At 33.9% G+C, this 19,051-nt stretch overlaps 1 protein-coding gene across 1 annotated transcript in view; it reads right to left on the reverse strand.

Moving 5' to 3' along the window:
- The window catches only part of LOC117113839, a 45,466-nt gene extending 33,876 nt beyond the window's left edge, over positions 1-11,590 (reverse strand). Inside the window, exon 1 of the mRNA XM_033257291.1 lies at positions 11,407-11,590. The gene's annotated coding sequence lies outside the window, so the exon portion shown is untranslated. The remainder of the gene's footprint in view (positions 1-11,406) is intronic.
- Between the last annotated feature and the right edge of the window lie 7,461 nt (positions 11,591-19,051).

The raw sequence follows: 19,051 nt of genomic DNA on the forward strand, positions 1-19,051 counted from the left end.
ATTAAGATAGGCCTTTCTACTATGTACATATGTCACAATCCTTAGCATGTATAAATGATTTTAGTTTCTTTTTTGTATTAAATTACAATATTCGTTCTCTTAATATGAGATATTTTATTATTACTATATCACAACAGATTTGTTTAAGTAGACCATTGTGAACGTGACTAAAGCATTTTCCTTGACAAACGTCGTGCCCAGGTTCCCAATCACATCATTTGGGATGTATACAACTGATGTGTATACTATAAATACGGTCTGCGCGTTGCTTAGCTACATTGTTAGGAGAGTTCATAACGACACAATCTCTACAGCTAAAATCAACCTCCGATGTGTAAATTTTGTTGAAGTTTACTAACAATACAAAATTGTTTCACGATTACATTAATTTTAAAACAGAGTTAGCTTAGCACAAGTGACTTACAATGTTATATCATTAATCGAACATACTCATTGATTCGGCATATCTCATATAAACACATGTGATATTTGTCGGTTACCTACTTTATAATGTATTGTTACTTTAGGACTCAAAACGTCATTCACAAATATAAAGTTATAACAAGTTTTAACCTTAACTTCAACATATTCAGGATCGAGACTAGTTGTTTTCTTTTCTGTTTGGACAAAGTTTAATGAAGATGTAAACATGGAGAGTGACTAACGTGCCGTGGAGCACGTAAAAAACAAAACAAAAACATAAAACAAAAAAAAAACATAAACAGTATAATATGGGAGATTAAAAATGTTTGTGTCAGATTCGGCTTTTCTTCATTGTCACAATATGACCTGAATTTTAAATAATGGATTCCTGTTGTTACTTAAGAGAAGTAATTTTGTGGTGAAAATTCCATAGTGTTTCCTAAAACAATAAGCTAAAACTACCAAAGTAGTAGGCCTAAAAAAAGTTGTAGCGACGACCAATACTTATTTTCACTGAGGTTGAGAAGTGTATGCGTTTCACAGCGAATTTTCGTCAAGCCTAATTGTAACTGGTTTGAAACGCTTTCAAACAATATAAAACGCGTTAAACTTTAATAACTTGTTTATTCTGTTAAACAACAAGTTGGAACTCAGAATCCTAATTAGAATTACAGAAAAAACAAAAAAAGCAGTTAGACGTCACAGATCCAGATGATTTTTTTAACATCCTATACTATACACAGTAAATTATTTGTCACGTAGCTAGTCAAGAATTCCGGCTATACAACAGGAACAATATGAAAACCAAGAAAGACGTGCCCGTGCCACTCCTGGTGAGCTAATTTATTTCTGTGTTGACAAGCAGAAAATAATAATAATAACTTTACTTAGGGCCTATTATATCCTTTTCTAAAATAAAATTTATGTCTTTTCCTTATTGACATAATAAAACTGAAAATGTTAGCTAAAAAATGTCACTCAAAAAAAAAGTATGAAGTAAAAAATTACAAGAAAACAAAATAACATTTTTTTTTTCGAAAGCATAAACCAAAGCTGCAATTTAAGGGCTACTGGTGATGGTGATGTGAAGAACCATACATATTAGATAGATAAACAGTTGATTTTCAGGCTCAACATTGCATGAATTTGATAGGTTAATTACGATATTGTTAAATGCATATCATTGTAATTTTGAGTTGAACCTACCTGTAAATAAAACGCTTTAGAAAAAGTAAATTGCGCTAACAATAAAAATTAATTACTACTCTTAATTTAAAAATCTTAAATGAAAATTCTTGATATTATGATCTTCATTTGGTTGTTAGAAGATAAAAGCACGAAAAACGACCAAAGTAGCGGACAGAATAACACTGCGCAAAAATGTAGATGAAGAGGAGTTAGAGGAAGAAAATTATAAGAACAAAAAGAAGAAAAAAATCGATTAGGCCTATATTTGTATTCAAAATACTGAATCCACAATCTTATGTAATTCCATTACAATAAAGCCATCGTATCAGGTGGCTTAAGCTATAAAAAAAAGTGCCTTATATCGATGAACTCGGGCTGTCTCTATTAGAAACGAATGTATAATGAAGCACGCACTCAAAGGAACCGCATTCATTTGCCATCGAAATTCATAAAGAACTGTTATTCTATGCATACTAACAGCACATTCAATGCATCATTGGGATTTGATCGGGGTGAGTGAGTAGCGCCTGATACTTGCACGTACACACAGACAACTAATGAAACCTTTTGCTCAAAGCAAATTTGTGCAGAATACTGTCATTTATTTGCAGTTGGAGTGGTTTTAATGAATCTTACCAGCGTATTAGGCAAACCTAAGACATCCTTCAAAAGTGTCAATTTGATGTCAGGTATGCCTGTAGGCTGACTTTTACAACAATAGTAACACATTGCATTCCTCTTTTTTATGACCGAAAGGAACGTTTGGCACACACAAAAAAAAAAATAAAAAATAAACTCATCTATATATAATGGGAGTAGTGTGTGATTTAAATGTTAAAGAAAAACATGGAAAAATTATGAAAATCATAAATGCATTACGCTTATATAATAATGATACTACTACTATTAATAATATACTATAAATAATAAAAGAACTGTTGTTTTTTAGAAAATACGTCTCGTCGTTTCGATTGAGTGGCTTCAGTTGTCATCTGGAGAAAAATAACTGCAGAGAGTCCAAACAGGAATATATAGCTTCACTTTAAAATTATTGATTGTTGCTTCGCAATGCCAACCTTAAAAAAAATATTTATAATGATACTGCCGATTATGATTAAAATAATAATAATAATAATAATAATAATAATAATAATAATAATAATAATAATTGTGATGATGATGATAATATTCACTGAAGTGCTTGAGAAATCAGTATGATCAGTAGGTAGTTCAGTCAGATAAAATTGTGGTTGCGCTAATCCATGTGTATCTCTAGGTCCCCGGTTCAAGTATCATCGCTGCTCGCCATGATTTCATCTGGAGAGCTAAAATGCGAATTAAAATAGCGCACCGTGTTTCGGATTATAGGTTTAAGTCGTTGGTCCCGTGTGCATTATGACCTATGTGCACGTTGAAGAACGCAGTACACTACTCGTAACAGAGTAGAGGATTGTCTCTCAGTGTACTGCTTAATCACCACCTGAAGAACCCCACTGGAAGTAAGTCTTCTCCAGACTTTTGTGGGCTGTCCTTGGTATTTACACCGAATACATTCATCTATTTATCTGTGTGATGTCGTATAATAGTTCCATTTATATAGCAATTTACACCAGAGTTTCAAAGTGCTCGAATCGTGGATTATCCCGTAGAGTAAATTTCTTCTCCCCTATGGATCTCCGTGCCTGAGCTGCAAAACCGGTGCCGCTACTCTCGTCTGTCCACAAGCGATGATGTGTTCAAATTTCTTCAACGTTCGTAAATGTACTGCAGTAGTTGGCAGTGTATAAACCCTTTAGAATATTGAAGTAAAGAATGTATTTGTCAGCTGCATCGATGTTGTCTTGAAAGTTATCTACAACTATAGTGTGCAAAAGACTTGATTAGAGTCATTTAGGTGTAAAATGGACGTAACTTACAAAGGTACTTTAGATGGTAGATTTAGCAGTACACCAGAAGACAAATCCTACTCTTTTCCTAGTGTATAAAAAACCACCAATGATTACCCACAAAAGCGCTTTTTTTTTCAAATAGTAGACTTAGCAGTACACAGGAAAACATCTCCTACTTCTAAGTACAGTACTTGGTTTTACGTGCATATAATTATAAGTGGGGAGTAAAAAATGTCGTAAAAACGTGAAGCGTTATCATTCAATTGTGAATATGGACTTCAAGATAATTTGATGGGACCGTACACGCCGGGTAAAAATAACATCTCATCGAGGTTTCTAATTCAACCAATGACACTGCTATCTTGCTAACAATTAAAAAATCTCATCACAGAATTAAACCACGTACCATACCAATTATCTTGTAATTGCATCGATTAATTAAGATGGTTGAACAGGTTTCTAAGATTGAAAACTTCAGACAAAAATAAAATAAAAAGAAGAGACTAGAATGCAATCTTAAGTACCGGTAGATGATACCAATTTGTCACCATTGAAAAAAAGATCAACGCACTAGTAGCATAATTCAGATGGAAGAAGTATTTCTTTCGCAGAATGGATTTATCTAATCCAGCAGATTTATAATGACATCCCTCCAATTTCAAACACACTTTCAGTAGTGCTGGATATTGCCACAGAGCAAAAGACGACATGATTTTATAAATGTTTTCTTTGTAAATCTTCATTTTCTCGAAGAGGCCGGCATTTCCTCACTTTCCCCGACATCTTTGCCAGAGACACCAGACTTAGCTCAGAGGAACTCAGTGGAGCAATTAGCGACAGCACATTCTGACAGACCGTTATTAGCACCATCTCGGCTGCGGCCGATGGGTACGGTAAAGTAAACTCTTTAAAACCAAAAGGAGACAGACAGTATTTGCATATATAAAAGAGATGCTTCCTAACATAAATATGACTGTTTACTATCAAAGGAACCGGGAGGTAGAGTCGGCCTTTCAGTGGAATAAAGAAAAGTACATTATGCATCGGGTAGAATCAACTAGTAGAGCGGCTAATGTTGAATTTCAGGTAGAATCGTGCACTTCTGGAAGAAAGCATGAAACTTCCCATAGTGATACTATGACACCTAAAGATCATTAAAAAAATAGACTCCAAAAGATAACGCCTCCTAATGGCCACCATCTTGAAATCTAATATGGCCGCCAAAATAATTGATTTTAGCCAATATATTCGTAACTACAGTTCACATGTCATTGCCAATTGAAGATCATTACCCATGTTTTCAATATCAAGGAGTGTAATGCAATCATCATAAATTATTGTCAGATGGCGCCACCATATTGGATTTCAAGATGGCCGCCAAATTAATTATATTTTTGTCAATATTCATATCTACAGTACGGTACTTAGCACTGTCAATCAAAGACCGTTGCATATGATTTCCATAACAGGGACTACCATACAGCCATCAGAAATTATTTCAGAAGACCACCATATTAAATTTCAAAATGGCCGCCATCTTGAAATTTAATATGGCCGCCAAAACAATTAATTTCAGCCTATGTATTCATATTTACAGCACATATCACACCAATTTAATATCATAATAGAATAGCTTGTGAGTTAACCCAATAAAACCTACTAGAAAATGTTCGGCATAGTACAAGAATGGCCACTACCAGACATTCTTAATGGTGGAAATAATATTTCCACTCCTTGCCAGATTAGTATTAGCTGATGCAGCAAAACATCAGTAGGATAATATATAGACCGACCAGGAAATAGATGTGCTATTTATAGTCCAAAGGAGTACTTAATGTTAAAAAGAGGTTTTAAAATCACGTTTCTACAATGAGTCTTTTGGCTTCATTAGTATTTCAAATGCAAGAGTCAATCAATTAATTGATTGGATACGGCTTTTTATCATCGGCACACATTTATGATGTATCCTTACAAAACTAAAACAAAAGCATAAACAAATAGTGTGTTCCGCCTTACACAATAGATAAACTGATGAAAACATTCAGTTGGAAAACTAGGAGGAAAAATACAACGGAAAATATTGGGACAAGATAGCCGGGGGAAATAGCAGTTGGAAAACAGCCTTAAGAAAAAGCCTGGAAAAAAAGCTGGATGGAAAAGAAATCTTCTAGTGGAAAAAATCCGAGGCGAAAATTAGATGGCAAGTGCCATGGTGTTATTTTCTTTGAATTAAAAACCTAAAACTTCTTCGATTTTGAGTCTACTTAGTTTTCAAATCCTCCCTGGGGAGAGAGATAGATGCAGATATTAAAAATCATCTATATTAAAGCTAGTTTTAGCATAAATGAAATTATGTAAACATAAATCAAATATTAAAATTAATGGTGTGAAGACACTAATATCGAATAGACCTCATGTCTATGAGATGGCTAATTATCATTTCCAAATGGTATATAAACACGTATGTAAATATTGAAAGGAAAAGAAACAGAAAAGAAAATGAAAGAAAGAAAAATAAAGAACGGAATGGAAAAGAAAAAAAAATGGAAAAGAAAAGAATTAAAAAAGAATAGAAAATGAATATAATGGAGAAAGTGAAAAAAAATAAAAGAAAAATTAAGAAAAGTATATAGATAACTTTAGCATAAATGAAATTATGTAGACATAAATTAAATATCACATTCAAGTAACGGTATGAAGGCAATAATATCGAATAACTAAATATCATTTTCAAATATGCATAATTATATAATATATAATATATATATATATATATATATATATGTATGTATGTATATAATTAATTTTTGTGTGTAGCACTCCGTTTATATAATTAAATAATGGTGACAACAGAGCTCGAATAAATGGAAAGTGATGTGAGTATCGTATCGAAAATAGCCTGTCAAATAAATTTAAAAAAATTCCTTATACTGTTTGTTGATATACTGTTTGAAAGAATACTCTAGAAGTCATACCTGTATTATAATGAAGTAACATAGAATCAATGTTGCTGCCTAACATTGTGGTATAACTAATCAAATAATGACAGAAACAGTGCTAAATGCACTCAAACTGCATGCAAATGCACTCAAACATTGATGTTTCCATTGAGTTTCCAAAATCCTCAAAGCACTGCTTTTACACCACTTTATTCTCAGTTTAATGTTACTTCTTTACATAATCGGCGTCTGCCCGTAAACAATAATATGTTTTCTACTTGGCGGGCTAAATACATAGGGTTTTTAATTTATTTTCGCGGGCCGCACTTTGTCCACCTGTGCTGTGGTATATACACGAATAAAACATTTTGTATTCGACTGTCTAGAAGCGTTTTTGCTTTTTTGTTTTTTCATATAATAAACAAGTAGATCAAAAACATTATTGATAAAAATCCAATATTTTGGTGGCCATTTTAAATTTCAAGATGGTGACCAATAAGCGGATTATTTTTTGGGGTCTATTTTTTTTATTGACCCTTAGGTATCATAGTATCACTGTGGGAAGTGTCATGCTTTCTTCCAAACATGCACGATTTTTTCCTTAGCCGCTCTACTAAACAGGTATACCTCGACAGCCATAATACTTTGATACTCTCTTATACAATATACAATATTTTCACAATTAACCTTGCCAATTTATTGCAAATCATTACACTTTTAGGCAAAAAACAAAAAGATAAGCATTATTAAACTTTGGTCAATGCACAAATAATATTGGTAGAACGTCTAAACTGAACAAACTATAAAGTCGCGTTACCGAATTGAAAGTTACCATTCTATAACTAAAACAAAGTTAATTAAAATATTTAATCCGTTTTGACATGTTGAACATGTACGTTACTGAATCACCTTCGTTTTATTGAATTAAAGTCAAAATAATTGACAATATTCTAACCAAAATGAAAACATTGCATCTCACTTTCGATCTTGTGTTGATGGTGTGATTAATTTGTCAATCATTGTGTAACATGTCAATATTTAGCTATCAAACAGGCAATATTCCAACCATCAACCACTTGTGCCTTTATTGATCTTAATTTGTGTGTCAAAAGAGCGCTAAGTAAAAGAAAGTAAATACTTTACAATACGAAAAAAAAAAATTGCAGTGAAGCTCACGCCACATTGCAATTTTTCTCAGGACACAGTATATATATTCCAAAATTTCATTTTGATTCTATAATAATGCACAGATCTTCATTAAGACTAATTGCTATTGACAACGTGCTGCGAAATATTATTGATTGAACTTTTCACCCTATGTTGTTGGATCACACTTCTATTAAGTATTATAGTATGTATTTTGATCAGTAATGCATTATTAATGTAATGAAACTCTATTAAATGCCCAAAATTCAAAATATTTTATTACATTCATTTTCTCCGTATGTCCATTCATCCATTTAATCCACCCTTCTATCTATTATATTCAAAATAAAATTAATGTATCCATTCACCCATCCGCCTATTCATCCTTGTATCTATTCATCCACCCACCCAACCACCCACCCACCATTTCATACACCCATTCATTCCTGATTCATCCATTCAGACTTCCCTACATATATGAAGCCATCCACACCCACATATATCTATCCATCCATCTACATACATCCATCCATCCATCCATCCATCCATCTATCCATTCGTCCAACTACTCATTCATTCATTCATTCATTCATTCATTCATTTATATAGGTGGATGATAAGACTGTGTCACCATGTATTTCACCGAATACCGATAGACTTTCGATCAATATCCTAAAATCATATAACATAATTATGTTATTCATTCATCAATTCACTCACCACTTGTTTATTCATTTATTTATTCATTTATTCTTTCTTTCGTTCCTTCGTTCGTTCCTTCGTTTATTCGTACATTCATTCATTCACCAAAGTCATCATCAATATTTTATTGTAATTAAAATAAATAATTAAAATATTGTACATTACCATTACGTCACGAATAAGCCTTTACAAATACATGTACAATAAAAAGTGAAAGAAAAAACAATGTTTTTACTAAAAGAAAATTCGCCTAAAACTGTTATCTTGTAATTTTTTGCATTATTTCGGTAAATGTTATATCCATGTTTTTACTTAATAGTTTTAGTTATATCTAATTTATTTAATATTGCACAACGGTGATACAATGCACAAACGATGATTCATTGTGTACTGAACTTAATACCACACCTTTCTTAGTGTAGTTCCTTTGGGTGTAGTTTCTAAGAAAGCATGCTTAGTGTTATACCGGTTAACTATAATATGGAGTAGGACATTATCAAATAGACAGTGAAGGGTCATCATTATATTGCCTTTTTTTACACACTACTACTGTTGTATATGTTATTATTATTATTATTATTATTATTATTGATAATAATAATCATAGTATTATTATTATTATTATTATTATTATTATTATTATTATTATTGATAATAATAATCATAGTATTATTATTATTATTATTATTATTATTAGTTTTCTCAAGGCAGCGAGATAGAGCTATAAATCAATAAATGAATGAATAAATAAATAGATGAATAAATAAATAAATAAACAAATAAACAGATTTCCTTGATCCTTTCAAACTAAATAAACATACCAACAAAATGAGCATCTTCGATTAAACAACCGTAAAACTCATCATACTGTAGGATGATAAAGTCATGTAGTTTTTACCATGGCGATATTATTATTATGCAGCGTTCTTGCAATAATTCGATCAATTTAACCGGATTAAAGAGGATAATTTCTGGTAACCATGGTGATTTTATATATCAGTAACATACATGTAAATGTGCAACCTTCATATCAGTGCACTAAGAAATTATTATAAATTGGATATGCCTTCTTGGTTGTTTATGTTTTTGTCTATTTTATTTTTTTAATTAGTTTAGTTCAGTATGATAAACAGCAGTATCACGAGAAAAGAATAATACTCGGTTGACAAAGAGTGGTCTATATTAGATTAAAAAAATACAGCATAAATTGTGAACAGTATCAATCATTTATTAACAATGAAGATATACTATAATCTAATGGAAAGCAACAGATTTGAAACAATTTTTTTTTAAATAATATAATAAATGGTAACAAAACACTTTAAAAATTATTTTCTATAAACATTAACATTTTCTGGCAATATTTGTTTTTCTTAATTATATTGATCTTTTTTTAGTGTGTTTGCACAACTAGGCCTACTGTTAATGGAGTCGAGTGTGTTTTGAGTACGTGGTGAGTCAATACTTGTAACTTAGTGAATAAAAACGTATTCTAAATGTGTTTTAATATTACTCAGACGAGCCAGAATTACAAGTGAATACAACTTTTTCTCAGACATTCCTAACACTTTAGGGCTCATTGGTAGTCTAATGAGTCCGAATGTACTGTATGTAACAAAGTAAAGTAAAACTAATTACAGCCACTAATTACGACCTGCTGCCTTCGTATTTTTAATTTACTTGTAAACAATTAATCATTCTATTCTTATTACAGTAACATAATGAGTATTTCATCCAGCTTTGAATGATATCGCAATACGCGTTCACGAGAAATAATTATGGATGATGAGGCTCTGTTTTCTCTCATAAATTATACTTATTATGGTCAGAACGTGTTAGTTCTAAGCATTTCTGACACATTCAAATAATTGTTGATTTAAGTAAATTTTACCCTTTAGTTATCAGGAACGTTTTTACTTCTGTTTTCTTGAAAATATGTTAAATAGGCTATCACCGGTTGCAATCACAATATCAATTTTGTGTTTCAGTCAACCCTTTATTTTGCTAACAAAAAGCACTTGTTAGAAATTGCAAATTCCAATGTACCTATCTGAGTTATGAACTTTCGTATTTTCTCTCTGATTTTCATTTAGGTCTATGTTTAATAGACCTTTATTTCAAATACCAGTTTTTCATATTCATGGGAGCAGAGGAAGTCATCCGAAAAGCGAGTTAAATACATGGGGTCGAAGTTGGCAGGATATTAATCAAAACATTAAAAAAAAAAAACACCTCATGGGATTCAAATTTGTACACTTACTACATCATTGACCAATCAGGTTTGGCGAGTACATAGGGTTTGATAATCAGTCCAAAGCAAAAGTGACATTCTACACGCAGTACTTATACCCACTTGACTAATAAAATATGTACGATAGTTCTGAACAACATCAAGACAACATGTCAGCGAAATATGTAACCAATAATATTAATAGGCCCAGTAAAAATGCATCTTCCAATTCGGTACAATTTTGTTTGTAGGTAAAATGTCTTATTTTAGTAATGTAATAACGGAATATATACAAATCTCTAGACATCGTGTTTAAACTTTAGATATAAATTTGATTTTCGCATATCAATGATATGATGTGTACATATATTTTTAATAGTAAAAAAGTTTACAGTATGTAAAATGCCAAACCTTTAAATGAACAGACAACGTACAACGTAATGTTCCATCTATACTGTATTTGAAGAACAATTACATTAAAACGATACTTCAAATTGTTATCATCATTATCATCATCATCAACATCATCATCATCATAATCTTCGCCGTCGCCGCTGTCACGGCTGTTGTTTTATATTATTACTATTGTTTTTTTACCGTTTTCTATTATACGTAATTGGATACATTCAGATTGAATAGCATTAAAACGGATTCATAGGCCATACTAACTATTTATTATTATTATTATTATTATTATTATTATTATTATCATTATTATTAAGGTTTGCATAAATGATATCAATATCAATTGATGGTATCTTGATTCTGAGAACAGTTTACATTGTATACCATAGTTACATTAAAATCTAAGCTATTTTTAGAATTATTATCACAGACAGTATCTTGTTAATGCAATACAAAAAAACATAAATATTTACTGTGTACTTACATTTTGAAGTGAAAGGTCCACAAAATTGCAATAAATTGAGAGAGAACCGGAATTTCGTTTAATACTGGTACAGATTTGAAAATATTAGGAATAAACTAGTTTTTATGTTTATATTCACCTAACCAAATTCATGTTTGGTACAATCTAATGTTCTCCTACGTCATAAGTTGAGTCGTAACAACCACACAACCATCCAATTGCTCATAGAAGACTCGTCCGTCAACCCTCTATCCACAAGTACTGGCGTCAACATAACAAAGAGGGCGTCCTTTCAAATTGGCAACAGTTACAACACAATCAGTTAATACATTACGAAAGTATAATAATAATAATAATAATAATAATAATAATAATAATAATATATAACAATACTATTATTTTTCTTTTCATAAACTAAAGTGAAAGTAATTTTAAATGTTTTCTTGCGGCCTTTTTAATTGCTTCGGGAATAATGCTTTAACATCATAATACAATAATAAAAAGTACTAAGAAGTATAAGTGTTTCGATCTTTGTTTCATTGGATCGACCGACCGACCGACCGTCCGTCCGACCGCCCGCCCGCCCAAGTAGTAGTTAGAAGTAGTTAACCTATCGGACAATCCGTTGTCAGAAAATGAATTGAGCCTTTTGTCTAAAGGTCTAGGATTTTGCCCCACTTCACCCAAAATAGACCCTCTTCAATTACATTCTGATTTACAGGATATTTTTAGGCGGATGAAGCTTAAAGATCATTTTTCCTCCAAAAGTAAATCATCTAATGATGAACCAGCTAAGATTATCCGTAAGCTCTTGGACTCCTAAACACTGGACTCCATCTTTATCGGTCTTCTATAAGGAGATTGTTAAGGATATTGATAAAGCAATAAATCGCCCTCGAGGCAAAGACAACCTTTCAAAGTGTGAAAGAATGGCCCTTTAAGAAAGTAATTAAAATTTGATAATTAAACCAGCGGATAAAGGGGGTGCCATTCTAATTATGAATACCTTTGACTATATTTCCGGGAAGGCGAACGCCAACTATCAGATTCTATTACGTAGGCCTATAAGGCACTTAGCAATGACCCCATAGAAGATCACATAAAAGAGGCACTTCGTAAAACTGAAATTGAAAATGAAATCCAACCACAATTAGTTAAAAGAAACCCGGTTACTCCTCGTTTGTATTTTCTTCCTAAAATTCATAAAAAAGGAAACCCAAGCCGCCCCGTCATTTCGGGCACAAATTGTCCAACAGTCGAGATCTCTAAATATATTGACACTCACTTACGCCCTTTTGTCTCTCAACTTCCATCATATATGAAAGATACTACAGATTTCGTTAAGTTCATAGAGGAGTGTAATATCTTTGGGTTCAAGAACGTATCAAAACGTACACAATGACTTCATTTCCAGAACAATTTATTTCACAAACTCTAGAGGGCTCACATCTCACATAATGGTACAGTATTTAAATGATCCATGTATATTACATTCCTCCCCCCCTTAAAGAAATTGTCATCCCTGTGAAAAAAAACTACAGAACAGTATAGAATTTTTATGAACTACGCCACTCTCAACCCATTTCACAGGAAATGTATTATTTTGTGAATCTCAACTAACAATTAGGGTTAATTATTGGTTTAACTCAAAAGGAACACTAGTATAACACAACACCAATAAAACTGTTGACACACTGAGTTGTTATTTGTGTGCCTGTTTACAAACTTAGTCTATCTGGAGCCTTACGGACTCTTACAGGATAGCGCCTCTCCTGAGCAATACCTGCACTAGGTACCAGAGGGCTTGGCTGAATATCAGCAATTTGCGGATCCACACTTAGTGGAACCTGGTCCTTCTGACCCGGAGTCCCTTTCCCATTTTCGGATTTTTCTGGACCTCCAGAACCTCCATCTGAAGTCCTTCTGGACTAGTCAGTGGGACTTGTATGTCTACTGAGGGATTGTCTGCAGACTTACATGGTACTCCCTTCTCTTTGGAACTCAATATGTGGTCTATGTGTACAAATCGAATCTTACAATTGTTATACATGTATACCAAATAGGTACGAGAACCACACACCTTGGTTACCTTCCCAGGCAACCATTTAACTAGTCCACCTACATTACTCTTGACTCTAACTCTATCATCTACATGCAATATCCGTTCTTGTACACGACCCTTGTCATGATACTCAGTTTGTTTAGCTTGCTTCCTATCAATTTTTTTTGAGCCAGATTAGGCTTCAGTAATGAGAACCTAGTTCTAGGTTGTCTCTTTAGAAATAACTCTGCGGGTGTTCTACCCGTCGTGGTATGAGGACTATTACGGTAAATAATAAGGAAGTTTGCTAACTTGTGGTGTAATGACAAGTTTCGTTTACGTGGATTAGGATCAAGTAATTGCTTAATTAGCGCCTTCTTCACAATTTGAACGGTACGTTCCGCTGCCCCGTTGGAAGCAGGATGATATGGCGCTACCATTTCTAGTCATAAACTCGGCAAAGTCACTAGAGATAAACTGGGGCCCGTTATCCGAGACTATCTCTTCGGGTAACCCATAAGAACTAAATAGTCTTCCTAAAATATCAAGAGTTTTGTTTGTTGTGGTAATTTTCATTGGATACACTTCTACCCATTTTGAATGACTGTCTATAACAATGAACAAATGTTGACCCTTTAACTCAGCATTATCAACATGCAACCTCTGCCAAACACGACTTGGCCACTCCCATGTTTGGAGTGGTGCTAGAGGTGGTTTGTTTCTGACAGACAGACATGTTTCACATTGGTTTACAAGATTCTGAATATCTTGGTCTAACCCTGGCCACCATAAGTACATAAGTAGCTTCGAGCTAACCCTTTCATTCTACATATGCCCAGGTGCTGTTCATGTAAGTCATTTAATAATGTTGACCTAAATTTGCCAGGTATTACTACTCGTAATCCCCACAAAATACACCTCTTGTCAACTGACAATTCATTTCTGCGTATGAAGAAAGGCTGTATCTCTTTATCCTTAACATGGTTTGGCCAACCATTCAAAACGTAATCATACACCTTAGCTAATAAAGGATCTTTGATTGTTGCTTTACCAATATCATTTGCCGTTATAGGCAAGTCATCAACATATGAGAAATCATTTACTTCTACATGTTCATCTGTAGAATCTTTGGTAGGTAACCTAGATAACATATCTGCATTACAGTGATCATTAGATTTCCTATAGACGATGTCATATTTGTACGCTGACAATAGTAACGCCCAACGCTGCATTCTTGCTGCAGCCAAATTTGGCACAGGGGATTCAGGGTTTAATATAGCAGTAAGTGGCTTATGATCGGTGATCAAGACAAAACGTCTCCCATATAAGTATTTATGGAATTTTCTGACACCATACACTATGGATAGTGCCTCGCGTTCAATTTGCGCATAGTTTTGTTCACTTTTAGATAGTGTCCAAGACGCAAAAGCAATGGGGCGTTCCTCACCGTTTGGCATTATGTGCGAGATAACCGCACCCACACCGTACGGAGAAGCATCGCACGCTAACCTCAATTCCCTGTTTACATCATAATGGACTAGCAATGAGTTATCTAGTATTAATTTCTTACTATTTTGGAATGCAACCTCGCAAACCTTATCCCAGCACCAAGGTGTCTGTTTGCGCAATAGCGCATTTAACGGATTTATAACCGTAGATACATTTGGAAGAAATTTCCCGTAGTAATTTAGTAAGCCTAAATAGGAGCGCAATTCGGTAATGTTTGTGGGACTGGGAGCTTGTGCAATCGCTTCTACCTTGTCTGAAGTGGGGAGTATACCATTTCCATCTATTTTGTGACCCAAATAGACTACTAATGGTTTACCAATGTCACACTTCTGTTTTTTAACTCTCACACCATATTTCTCTAACCGTTGAAATACTTGGTTTAATCTAACCCAATGTTCTGACTCAGATGGTGCAGATATTAAAATGTCATCAAGGTAACATACTACTCCAGGAATTCCCTGTAATATTTGGTCCATCACACACTGGAATATTCCTGGTGCAGATGATATTCCAAATGGAAGGTGATTTAATTGGAATAGACCCATGTGCGTATTTATTGTGAGATACTTCCTTGATTCACTATCCAAGCTTAATTGTAAATAAGCATTGGTAAGATCAAGGGTGGTAAAAATTTCCCGCCCTCAAGGGTAGCAAAAAGATCTTCTGCTGTAGGTAAGGAATGATGTGAAACAACTAACACTTTATTTACCGTAACCTTTTAATCCCCACACAACCGTACTTTACCATCACCCATCGGTACAACTACTATGGGGGAAGCCCAATCACTACGATCTATCTTAGATATTATCCCGTTTTCTAATAATCGTTTCAGTTCAAGTTCAACCTTGTCTTTTAATGCATATGGCACCGGCCGTGCCTTTGTAAACATGGGCTTTGTTCCTTCAGGTATTTTCACAGCAGCGGTGAATTCCTTGATAGGGTCACCTTTCTCAGCAAAAACAGCTGGATATCTTTTAGTAAGTGTTTCGCTGGTCACGGATTTTACGTTAGCGTTAGTACAGGTATCGGCGTGTACCTTGAAAATATTCTTCCAATTTAACTGGATTAACCCTAACCACTGTCTCCCCATAAGAGATGGTTTGTTACCTGGAACCACATACAAAGGCAGGGTGTATTGTTGGTTTTCATATTTCACTGGAACCGTAAGCCGACCTAGCACCTTGATTGATTCACCAGCATAGGTACGTAGCTTCACTGAAGAATCTGCAAGTGGCCATGCCTTTAAATATTTCAAGTAGACCGACTCTGACCAAATTGTAACTGCTGCTCCAGTGTCCAACTCCATTTTAATTAGATTACCGTCGATCAAAAAATCCAAGATTATACCAGATTTGGATGTGTTCTTAACTGAATATAAATCATATTCATCCTCATCACTATCACTTGTATTGGTATATACTTGTTTGACTTTCTTTGCATGTTGCTTTTTTTTTTCGACATACCCTGGCTAGGTGTCCTACCTTTTTGCAGAATCTGCAGATTATTGACTTGTGTAGGCAATTATTAGCATAATGTTCCTCGGTACATCGGTAACATGTTGGTTTATGCGCCTTGGATGAACCTTGACTGCCTGATCCACCCTTTTGTTTTCCCGCACTAGGCCTAGGCTTATCCTTACTGTAGGTTGGCTTAGATTTAATTTTGTTTACGGTGATAGGCTTATCCTCACTTAGATTAAATTCCTTGGCTTGGGTATTAGCCAATTCCATGGCTGTTGCAATTTCAACAGTTTTATCTAAAGTGAGATCTTTCACCGTCAACAACTTCTTTTGGCACATGGAATTTCCCAGTCCACACACCAAACGATCTCGTAAGGCCTCGTTTAAGAATGCCTGAAACTTGCATGTCCGTGCAAGCCGTTTCAACTCTACTACATACTGGGCAACCGTTTCACCTTCCTTCTTGTTTCTACGATGACATTTGAACCTTTCCGCAATAACAAGCGGTTCGGGTGTGTAGTGTTTAGTCAATAACTGCTTTAGCTCATGCAATGTTCTATCACTAGGTTTGTCTGGTGATACTATATTCTTTAATAAGGCGTACGGTTTCGGTCCAATGACCGTAGGAAACACGCTCATAGCTCGCTCGTCTGCTATCGAATTAGCCGCGGAAAACTGTTCGAGCCTCTCAAGGTAGTTCCCAAACTGTTCTTCCCCTTCCTTATACTTGCCTATCTTACCAATTAGTGCCATTGTGTTCTATCTGGTCCTGGACTATACAGTAATGTTTTGGATCACTTATCATTTCAAAGATCCCATCCTCGTCGCCAAAATGTTTAATATCTTTGGGTTCAAGAACGTATCAAAACGTACACAATGACTTCATTTCCAGAACAATTTATTTCACAAACTCTAGAGGGCTCACATCTCACATAATGGTACAGTATTTAAATGATCCATGTATATTACAAGGAGCTTAATAGCATAGGCCCTAATAACACACAATAAATTTCGGCTGATGTCTCCTCATTATATACAAATGCATAAGGACGGTTTACAGGCATGTGAAGAAGGTTTTAATAAACGAACACATCTTACCCCACCAACCGATCACTTAATTAGACTTTTAGAGTTAGTTCTCAAATTGAATAAATTTATATTTAATGATACTCATTATCTTCAAATTAAGGGAACGGCAATGGGTGCTCCAGTAGCGCCCTCATATGCCAATATTTTTATGGATAACTTGGTGAGACGGCTATTGGCATCATCTGATACCCGCCCTCTTTGTTGGAAACGATTCATTGACGATATTTTCTTCATTTGGACTAATGATGAAGACAATTTAAACATTTTTAAGAACCACGTCAACAACTTTCACCCTACCATTAAATTCACATTCGAACAATCTAAATCCTAAGTCCCATTTCTTGATATCTTAGTCGAAATGAAAACAGATAAACTTAAAACTCAACTATATACAAAACCAACAGATGCTCATCTTTATCTGTTACCAAATTCGTTTCACCCTAATCATATTTTTCCAAGCATAGGATATAGTCAAACACTTATCATTCGTCGTATTTTTAATGAGGAAAATTGTGTTAATAAACACTAATTAGATCTTCAGGAACACTTAATTAACAGAAATTACAAAAAGAGTATTGTAATAAAATCTATAAATTGAGGTACACAAAAACCTAGAAGTGACCTCCTCAAATATAATAAAAGGAAACAAATAAACAGGGTGCCTCTTGTTCTCACTTAAGATCCAAGACTCGCTAATGTGTCTCACACAATTAAAAAAAAATATGCCGACCCTAAACAAATCAGAGGATATAAAGACTATTTTCGGAGCCTCCGATTGTGGCTTTTAGAAGAGCAAAAAACCTAAAGGATCTAACAGAAATTACCCCCAAAAAACCATCAGAAGGGGAAACTAGTTTTATTCAGTACCCCTCAAAAAAAATGCGATCCTTCCCAATCACAACACTCATTCAAGACAAAATGGATTGGTTAATTTATTTAATCACATGTCAAAATTAATGTGGTAAACAATACGTGGGGAAAACCACTACATCCCTTTACACTAGATTCACAAATCATAAATCAGATATTAAACACCATAATGTCCCATCAAGAAAAAAAACTTACTAGTTGGCCGTCATTTTAATCAAGCTAATCATTCAATAAAATATATATCAATTATAGGTATTGAGCGTATCATTAATAAACAAGAATCAATTATCAAGAGAAGAGAATCGTTTTGGATTAAAAAATTAAAAACCCTTCACCCGAAAGGTATTAATGTTGATGGATATACAAAGTTAGTCCATACTATTCTAAAACTTCTGTCCTTTCGGGTATAAAACTATACTAAAATGGATATATTTTTAAAAAATTATAACATTTTCAGTTTAATATTTGTTTAAATGAGTTTTCTTTAGACATCAAAATACATTTTGCTCTCTGGGAAACAATTTATATTACAGTAATAGAAACTTTTGTAGAACCATGCAAATATCATTATGAATTTTCGGAAGGTGGTTTTTTTTTGGCATTCCTTGCTGGAAGTGCAGGAGGTCTTACATCTGTCTCTTATACACATCTAGATGTGTATAAGAGACAGATGTTTAATATGTTTGGGTTCAAGAAC

Source organism: Anneissia japonica, unplaced genomic scaffold (assembly GCF_011630105.1).
Source record: "Anneissia japonica isolate Jap-2015-1 unplaced genomic scaffold, ASM1163010v1 scaffold694_len1028156_cov167, whole genome shotgun sequence".
NCBI classification, from domain to species: domain Eukaryota; kingdom Metazoa; phylum Echinodermata; class Crinoidea; order Comatulida; family Comatulidae; genus Anneissia; species Anneissia japonica.